Source organism: Lathyrus oleraceus, chromosome 2 (assembly GCF_024323335.1).
Source record: "Lathyrus oleraceus cultivar Zhongwan6 chromosome 2, CAAS_Psat_ZW6_1.0, whole genome shotgun sequence".
Classification (NCBI taxonomy): Eukaryota; Viridiplantae; Streptophyta; class Magnoliopsida; order Fabales; family Fabaceae; genus Lathyrus; species Lathyrus oleraceus.
Window position 1 is genome coordinate 31,057,813 of NC_066580.1, and position 10,763 is coordinate 31,068,575.

General features: G+C 34.6%; 1 pseudogene; it reads left to right on the plus strand.

Annotated features, from left to right (window-relative positions):
• The first annotated feature begins 1,736 nt into the window (after positions 1-1,736).
• On the plus strand, positions 1,737-2,673 carry LOC127121748 (zinc finger BED domain-containing protein RICESLEEPER 2-like; annotated as a pseudogene).
• Positions 2,674-10,763: the final 8,090 nt, after the last annotated feature.

The window sequence follows — 10,763 nt, forward strand, 5'->3', positions numbered from 1 at the left end:
ATGGTGATTTAATCATCAGACAATGATAGTTGAGTCAGAACCAATCAACCTAGATAAACTTATAAATTATTCAAATTGGATGAAAACCATAAATGAATAATTGAATGATGGTGAGAAAAGATCTAGGATCTAGTAGGTAAGTTAGGCAATAAGAATTCAATTGATGTAAAATTGGTCTTATAGTGATATATTTGTAAAAGCTCATCACAATATTGGGCTAAGTAGGATTGTTAAAAAACCTATGAACCAAACCGAACCGAACTCAAGTTAAAATAACTGGACCGTTATGTTTGGTTAGTAAACCAAACCGACATTTTACTAACGGTTCTAGAATCGAACCAAATTGAAATAAACCAAACATTAACCAAAATTAAAACATTGTTTTTAAAACATGAAAATTGAAGTGTATTAGGCTATTATCACAACACCGAACTTAAGCTCCAAAGATGAAGAACCCTAAATTCGCAAATCCTTTAAGCTCCAAAGTTGAAGAACCTTAAATTCCCAAATCGTTGAAGCTCCTAAAATCAAAGTTCATTCTCACATTCTCGTGCAACAGTTTCCTTCTCTCTCATTTATCAATTTTGCATCTCATTCTTCCATTTTATTTCATTTTCTATAAGTTTCTTCAGATCTATCATCTTTGTTTTTCTCTTTCAATTATGCCGTAACGTCATTTTCGCTATTTATCATCTTAGTCATTCTGATTTTATATGCTACAAATTCTTATGTTATATTGATAGAGTATGCTTTGGTTCTGGATTTAGATATGTCGTTCAGTTATAATTTTGAGATATTACATATTTCAATTTAATTTATGAGTGATTATGCTATGGTGAAATATGATTTTGAACTATTTAATTTTTTATCTTGTTCTACATTGTCTAGCCGCAATTAGAATTTGATTTAAAGGAAATTTAAGTTTGGTTCCACTTAAAGTTAGTTGAATAATAAATTTGAGAGTGAAAATTGATTTGAGAATCATAAGCTATCATTTCCAGTTTTAGAATAAATTTTAGAGAGAAAATCAATTCAATTTTAGAGGAACCAAATATTTTGAAATCAATTTTACAAAGGTGGAACCAAACATATGTGTAGATCTTGTATGCAGTGTTGTTTACTGTTTAGGTGCCATGTCTAAAAAGAGAAATGGCGATGTTATTTAATAACACCCATGCATAACTAATGGATTTTATAATGTGCTTAAAAATTGTTTGTTTTCCCTATATTATTATTGTAAAGTATATCATTACAACCGCCTGAATATGTCCAATGTTGCTTGCTTTTTGCATTAGTTGAATGTATTCTCTTAAAATGTGTTGGCAAAAGAATTGTTGGTTGTTCTTATATACATATACTATGTAGTATTCCTTTAACAAGAGGTGAATATATTTCATTTTGTTAGTAGAGGTGAACATAGAAATGGTCACTTTTATGTTTTGGAAAATTCCACTCTTGTTGATTGTAACTTTCGAGTATTATTTACTGTTGGATGTTTCTAAAAAGATTTAGAAGGTTCAAGCAGAACATAAGTAGTATTATACTTTCTCATTTTAGTTCTAATTTTGCTATTGATTTTTTATTAAATAGATGGCCGAGAATGTAGAGTTTACAAGTCTTACAACCTCAATTAGCCCTCATGATGAAGATATATTGCCACCACATCTTAATGAAAAAAAGCGTCAATTGCGGTATGATATGTGAAACCACTTCACTGGGGTGGAAGGTGATGAGAAAAAGGCAAAATGTCAATATTATGGAGTCTTAATTAAGTATATTGATGGAACAATGGTATGAGGACTCATCTAGATATATGCATTACTTATGATCATGATAAAACCCAAACAACCCAACCAAACAAAAGGAGAAAAATCATTACAGAAGGGCAAGTAGTTTGTTCACCAAGCTATTATAAATTTTATCAAGAGGCATGTCGAGCACAACTTGTGAACACATTTGTGTGTGTTGAGATTCCATTTTGTTTTATGGAGAATGAAGAGTTTAGGAAGCTATTAATCATCTTGCAGCCTCAGTTTTATAATCACAGTCTACATTGAGGCGTGATATTTAGGCGCTCGACCTTGAAGAGAAGGAGAAATTGAAAAAATTCTTGCCAAATTATGGAAGAGTTTGTTTGACCATTGACACTTGGAATTCAACTCAAAACTTAAGTTACACGAGTTTGACCATGCATTTTGTGGATAGTGAGTGGAAAATGCATACAAAAATCATCAACTTTTATCAAATAACGGGGCCCTCGAGACACATGATTGGAAAATATGTTGAAGATTACTTAATAAGTTGGTGGTTGAGTCAAAATCTGACCATAACGGTTGACATTGCTTCCACAAACACCACTATGATTAAGTATCTCAACCTAAGGATGAGGTCTTAGAGTAATCTTATTTTGAATGGGGAATTTATCCACACGCGTTATTGTATGCATATCTTAAATTATTTGTAAAATAGGGATTGAAAAAGGATAAAAGTTTCATAAAAAAAATCCGTCATACGGTTAAATATGTTAAATCTTGTCCAAGTAGACTAGCCAAATTTATGGAATATGCAGTGCAGGAAAAAGTTACATACAAAGGTATTGTTATCCTTGATGTTAAAACCAAATGGAATTCAACTTATTCAATGTTGAAGGCTTACTTACAGTATAGCTTCTGACTTGCTCTATGCACAGATAAGAGATTTCACAATGAAATGGACACAACAAATCAGGGAGTTAAGAAAGTGGATTGGGCATATGTTGCATCGGTGCTTCCCTTGCTTGATATATTTTATAAATCTACAAATTATTTGTCTGGATCATTATATGTCACAAGTGCTTCATATATGGTAGATGTATTCACCATTAGAAAATGGATCAATAATAATTTAAAGAGTAATAATGAGCACATAAAAAACATGGCGAATAAGATGAAAGGTAAACTCAACAAATATTGGGGAAATCTTAACACAATAAACATCTTACTATTGAGATTTTGTTCTTGATCCAAGGGCGGACTTTTCTATTTTGGAGTTTTATATTGGTCTTTTATATGCTAACACTGTGAAAGTCGATTTTTTAAAGAAAAAATTGAAGTTTTCTCTTACACAACTTTATGTTCAATATCAAGGTTTTTACTACTCTCAATATAGCCAACTAGACACACCACCAAATGAGGATGATGATGATAATATTTTTTGTCACTACAGTTAAGAAACTGGACATAAATCAGATCCTACGACCGAAATTGAATCATATCTACAAGAAACATGGGTACCATATGTTAAAGTAGTTGAGTTTGACATCTTAGGTTGGTGGAAAGTCAACTTAACTAGATATCCTATTTTAGCAAGCATAACTCAAGAAGTGTTGGTTATTTCCGCCTTTACTATAGCTTCATAATTTTCTTTCAGCCTAATGTAATGTTTGTTAGTGATTATCGCACTTGTCTAAAACCTAAAATGGTGGAAGTGCTTGTTTGCATGCAAGATTGGTTGAAAGGAAAACCACTCTCCTTATTTTCTGAGGAGAACCTTGAATAGATACATCAATTAGAGAAAGGTAAATTAAATTTCTAACCTTTTTAGAGCAATATGTGTTTTCTGCTTTGTGCATATGTTTAATTTTAGGATTTCTAGTTCAACACACTAATAATAGTCGATATAGTTCATTTGTGATAGTAATTAGACTTAGTGCATAAGCCTTAAGTTAGATTGTTATAAATGTGGTTAATTTGTGATGGTAGTGAATGTCTCCAATTTAATTTCAACACCTTTTTGTTTGATTTTATATGCACAGATTTTTCCATGGAAAAACAAAATGGATTTATCATTATGTGAATATATGATTTGTAGTCACATTTTCAATGGTGCGTTCATCATTATTAAACAACATGGATTCATCATGATATGAATATGTGAATATGTTTGATTTGTAGTCAGATTTTCAATGGTGCATTTTGCACGGGGTTGCTATTGTTCTATTGAATGTATAGTTGTCTATGAGATAGAGATTAATGGGTTGCGATATCGTCATTATTTCTTTCTCTTTAACTAGGTATTGTTACTTATATAACATTTGAAGAAAGGTAAGATATAATTGGAAATTATGTGTCTATGTGTTGGTTAAAACACCTGACTTATATAATGGAAACAGTTTGGTTCAGTTCAGGTGACCTTATATAATGGTTTGGTTCAATTTAGTTCAATTTTCTGATAGAACTATACCATGAACAACCCTAGGGTCAAGCTCCATAAGGATATCACCCTAGGGTATGACGCCCAAATATAACCCCTACTCCGTTGGCTACTCGCCATGGTGAGAAACGTGTGGGGTTTGTATGGGCATAACCTATAACTACATGTGTAGGAAGTACTTGTCATGTCTCCTTGAGAAATAGCTAGTCAATTACTTCCCAAATAAAAGTGGAACGGTTACTATGTTCCAGAAGTCCCCTAAATTTAGGCCCATGAGCCCTTATAAATACCTTAACCCTAGGGTTGAGGAGAACAACTCAAACAAAGACACAAAACACCCAAAAACTATAGAGTTTATCACCTCACATGAACTTGTTCTATGCACACCCAAAAATACCACCCAACAGGGTTTCTCACCACTACGAGAAAGCTCTAAAACCACATAAATTACTTAAAACCTTTGGCCAACCCTACCAACATAGGGGTTCCACACATCTCTACTTTTTGATAAGTATAATGGCACCCATAATGGCCCCCATATAACACCCTAATTTCCGACTTGACATAACTTACGATAATACAACAAATAAACTCCATACTTAGAGTGTTACTCATGATCCACTGATCAAAACAAACACAAAATGAAATAGTCTTTTGAAATACACAGCGGAAAACAATTATGTTTGACATCATAATCTCATCAAATTGTACGATACCCAAAATGATTTAACAAATTTGAAATAGCATAAAAAAAAAAGGAAATAAAACAAAGAACAACATGTTCCCCCATGTTACATATCAGAGTGACTCCACTAAGACCTGAATGAATAAGCAACTAAGGAGGAATTTAAGTCGTCCTCTACCTCAAACAGCTACTCTTTACCCTGTTCGCCTATACTCCACAGGAGCACATACACCACAAATAAACAAAAAAGGGTGAGAATACACTTAAAATATGTTAACAGTGTAAAACAAAGCAAGGGTAGGATAATCATATAATCATCAAGTATACACGTTATTCACAACATTTATTAATTACATCAAATATTCTCAACCAATCAACAACATCATGAACAATCAATTACATATGCAAACATGTATGCAATGTACTTCCCAACTAACTCATTATACATACAATACCATTCATGGAAAACACATGCCCATATCACTCCTGAATCCACATTGTTGGACCAAAGCACACCAAAATCACTACTAATCATCGTATAGTAACACTTTACTAATTCCTTATTGGAATTGGCTACTCTCTCCTTAATCCACACCATCGGATCAGAGCACAACAAATATGAACCAAAGTTCATACACCATGATGCATGATTTTCAACAATGACATGCAAACAGACATGTGCACAAGTAGCCCTCAATCTGACCATGCATAGCACCACTAATTTTAATTCAACATTTCCAATAGACATTCATTCATGTACATAATATCACCAAATTAATACCATTCATAAGTGCATATCATGTCTACACCAATATTACATAGATTAAATAATCAACACCTCAACAAGAATTAATCTTCCTCCTAATTAATTAATTTATCATTACTAATCATACATATACAATTAGCCTCCTAAGATCTCACCATAGGCTATTACTACATATTATCTTTCTAATGCTTTAAACTGCGTCTCAATTTGAGTCATGTAGCTCAAGTCATGGTTAAAAAACAAGTCAACCAATCAATTATTGTAATAGACCAATCAATTGACATGGAAGACCAATCGATTATCCTCAGTCATGTCTCTGTTTTTTTTCAATTTTCAAAAGGGAACAATCGATTGACTTGGGGGACCAATCGATTTTTCCAGGGTTTTTGTCCAATTTTTTTTCTGTTTCGAAAAGGAACCAATAAATTGCTTCCCATCATCAAACGATTGCTCACTGTAATTTTTCCAGAATCTCACATTTTAGTAGTTTTAATCATTTTTAAACCCCACCCAAACATGCCCTAACATACCTAAATAACTTATTTCTAAAGTCTAACATTATACACCATTTTCCTGCTATTATCGCATCATATACACCAGTTAACATGCAATTATCACCAATCTTTGCATCAACAACTATTTTACCATGAGAGTTATCTCGTGTTCATCATCACCAATGTAAATCATCAATCATCAATCATCAATCTCATGATCATAATCATTCACATAGAATTAATTAATTCCACACCATACACTTGATAATAACAACACACAATCAATTCACAACAAGAATGATCATAATCATCAAATGTTCATAATCATAAACCAAGTTTTTCAAACACAACAATGGAGAAAGAAAAACTATATGAGGGTGAGGATCCCTCTCTACCCCATTATAGAATACACCATACGAGAGAAATCTCTTCCATTACCTTAGACTTTCCAACAACAAATTCTCTAATTAGAAATTGTTTTTTCCCTTCCTAAGACCTAAACGTGTTTTTCTCACTTTTCTCCAACTTCTATTTTTCACGTACTATAAACTTCTTCCAATTTTCACATTCCTCTATTTATAAATAAAAACCTAATTATTCCATTTAGGTATTTCCCTTACTACCCCTAATTTATTCTCCAAATCTCCTTATTGTCCTTCATATTTTCTCTCTAATTTTAATTATTAAGTAATTTCTAACATAAAGTCACCAATTTCTATTTTTAACATTAAATATAATTAATTAAAAATACTAATATTCTAGTTATTATTAATTATTCTACACAACACTCACATTCTCACCACACCCTACCAATAATATTACACCCCAATATCACATATAATCATATAATTTGTTTTAATTAAAACCCCTAATAACTAAATAAATACATAAAAAATTCAATTAAATCAGTTAATCGAATTTGGGATGTTACACCCCCCGGAAAACTAACTTGGGCCACACCTTCACTTATCACATCCATTGTAACACTTGCCAAAACCTTTGCTCCCAACCCTAATAGTTCCTAGACATGGTAGTTGTGAGAGCACAATCCCCTACACAAGAGGATATTGGAGGTAGCAGCGATCTCAACACCTTAGCAGAGATGCACGCCGCTTTAGACGAACTACATTGTTATAATTAAAATCTGGAGGGCAATGTCATAAACATTCAACAACACCAACAGGAAACCACCCCTGCAGAAGAAAGGGAAATGTTGGACCCTTAGCCACTTTTAGACGATATATGGGAAGCATTTGTCCCCAATGGTTTTAAGACTCCCTCCTTAGAGAAGTTTGATATGCGTAGTGACCCTTATGAGCATGTCACATCCATCAACATACAAATGGTCATCATAAGAGCTCTTGATTCTCTAAAGTGCAAGCTATTGTATGACATTTTCAAAGATGCAACCATACAATTGTATATGGACCTACCCCAAGCTCCAATTACCAACTACCAGGAGTTGGTGAAGATACTCGTCCACCAGTTTAGAGTTAGTTAACATAGAAAGATGCCCGCCACTAGCATGTTTAACATTTGGCAAGGTCCATCAAAGTTACTGAGGGAATACCTATCCTATTTCAATGAAGCCACCATAATATTTGTCCATCCAAACCACAAAATATGTAAGGGCGTTTCAGAATGGTCTCAAAGCAGGCCACTTTAACAAATCCTTCGCCCAACGACCAACCTCTTTTCTAGTGGTGGTATTCACAAGGGAGGAATTCTATATAAAGGTCGAGGAGAGTAACACCAAGAAGAAGGCACATGAAGTGAAGAAGTGTGTTCCTAATGCCGAAGGCGTATAACACCCACAAAAAACCAGGTAGACCTCATATGTTAGGGACAAGGCAACATTTAAGCAAAGCGAAAATGTTGTGGAGAGATTCACGCCCCTAAACACTCCTTATAAGCATATCTAGCATGGGGTTCTCCGTCTTCATAATATTCCCACACCTCCCGCTCTATAGGCAAAGACTATGGGACCTGAGTCTTGCAGATGATGTAAGTTCGATAGCGTGAAAGGACACCATATCGAAAATTTCTACCAACTCTAGAAAGAGATAAAGCGCATGATTCAGGAAGGCCACCTGCAGAAATATGTCAAAGGAGACTCTTATTAGGGGTCAGGCAAGACCAGTTCCTACAGGCATGATCAAAATAGAAGCCCCAAACCCGAAAAGAGAAATAACCATAAAAAATAAGGGAAACAAGGTCGTACGCCATATAATTAACACTATTGCAAGAGGATTTATAGGAGGCAGAGACATTATCTTCGTCATGAAAAGATATACCCGCTAGGTATCAAATATAAAGGATCTTCCCATGAAACCAAAAGGAAGACGAGATCAAGATGCCAGAGGTTGAGATCACTTTTTTAGAGAAATATGCATCAGGTGTCCACCCCTATAACTATGACTCTATGGTCATCATTATGAGGTTTAATGACTTGGAAATCAGAAGACTTTTTGTATATCAAGATAACTATGCATATATCTTCTATTGGGATGCACTTGAGACGCCCTACCTTGACCCATATGACCTAAAAGCTTTTAATGGAGTAACATTGTTGAAGTAAGTATAAGATAGGTCTTGGAGTTACTTCTTTAGTTTATCGCTTTGACTAGTGGTGTCTTTCTCTGATCATGTAACATCGGGTTGATGGATAAACGCTTGAATTGATTCTTATATCGTTTATGTTTGAATTCGAGACTATTTATGTTGTTGAGATTTTCTAATTTGTTTGATTTGACTATTATGAACTCCTTTTTCTTATGTTATGAAGTTAACATTTACGAGAATAGATATTGTAAGTTGCAACATTGTTGTTAATTGTTTTATTAATGATTCCACTACGATGATACCTTAAACATCATATGAGTTGGGTGTCATGTAAACATCCCAAGTACATATCAGATGAGTTGGATGTCGTGTAAACATCCCAGGTATAAATATGAGTATTAAACTATTATGTTATAACATGTGTTACGGAGAAGGTTATGTGTTTGTTGTATGTGACACCCTAAGGTTGTATTATGTTTCAATTAATTTCCATGATAAATTTTTGTGTGGGGGCTTGGGTGTTACAAGGGGAACAAGGGTTTTTAAGGAGTCTCTTCACTTTATTATTTCTTAGATGTTTGCATTTATGTCTCATATATTTTTCTTTGCATGAAACTTAAGGAAACCACCTCGAGAGGTGATCATAAATGCAGGACCCTCATTGGGGGATACTTGTCACCCTGTGAGGCATTCATAAATGTTGGATTTGTATAGAAGGATCCTTTCCGCCATGTGAGGCGATCACATACGTTGGATTCTTATGAGAGATCCTTGTCTCCCTTTTAGGCGATATAAAATGTTACACTCTCATAGGGGATCCTTGTCGCCTTGTGAGGCAATCACTAATGTTGTATACTATAGAGGGATCCTTGCCTCCTTTTAAGCTATCAAAAATGTTAGATCCTTAAGAGAGATCATTTTCGCCCTTTTAGGTGATGCAAACACACTATACCCTAATGGGGGATTCTTTTCGTCCTTCGGCGATCACAAATGATGGATCCTCAAAGAGGTATCCTTGTCACCATTTATGCTATAAAAAAATGTTGGATCCTTAAAAGGATCCTTGTCTCTTTTTGAAGCGATGTAACAAGCTACACCCTCATATGGGATTATTGTCGCCCTTTGAGGCGATCAAAGAGGTTGGGTCTCTAAGAGGTCTCTTCGCCGTCCTTAGAGGCGATTGATATGTTGAACCTCCATAGAAATATCATTGTCGCCCATTTTTGGAGACTAAAGCATGTAAGACCCTTAACAGGGAGGCCTGGTCACTCTATCTGGGTGATCAATGGCCTGAGATGAAAGCGTAAATATCATTTTCCCCCGTAATAGCTAAAAATAGATTGTAATCAAAAAAGGGATTGTAAAAATAAGGATGTCATCCAAAATCAGCAAACAAGTTAAGTTATTAAATAACCCACTATAATAGGATAAATTATAGAAAAAAGGGATAAAGGTGCAAGGGACTTGTCAGGGTACCTGCTCATCTTCCATTAGTTGGTCATCCCGAACCACTTTAAACACATCCATCTAATTCAAATATAGGTTCGGGTAGAAAAAGGCCACATGTTCCTTCACCCTCTCAAAATGATGATCAGAGGTGGCCACAACTCCATCCTTGAGCGAATGACACCTCCTACTCAGAGCTTTTATGCAACGAATAACTTTTTCAAGCAATCCCTCCAAAAAAAATCCTTCCTTAATGTCGACCAAGGCCTTTGAGGCCACTTCCTTGACAAGGGTCCTCAACTCATCATGGTTCTTCGCCATGATTATTATCTTCTTTGGACGCTCTTGAACGCTCATGATGAAAAAATCCATATTGGACTGCAACTCACTGATTGTTCGGAGATGTTTTCCATGTTGTACGCTTTCCACTGGGAGGTGTAAGATCCCAATTTTGACCCTAAGATCCCTCATGCTATCTCATCAGATGCATTAACATTGGGATCACAACTTGGCATCCTCCTCACCCCTCATTCATTGGGTTTGTATTGGGAGAGATCACCAAGCACTTTTGATTGTATCATACTTCATTTTTATTTATTTTACTAACCAAAATACCAAA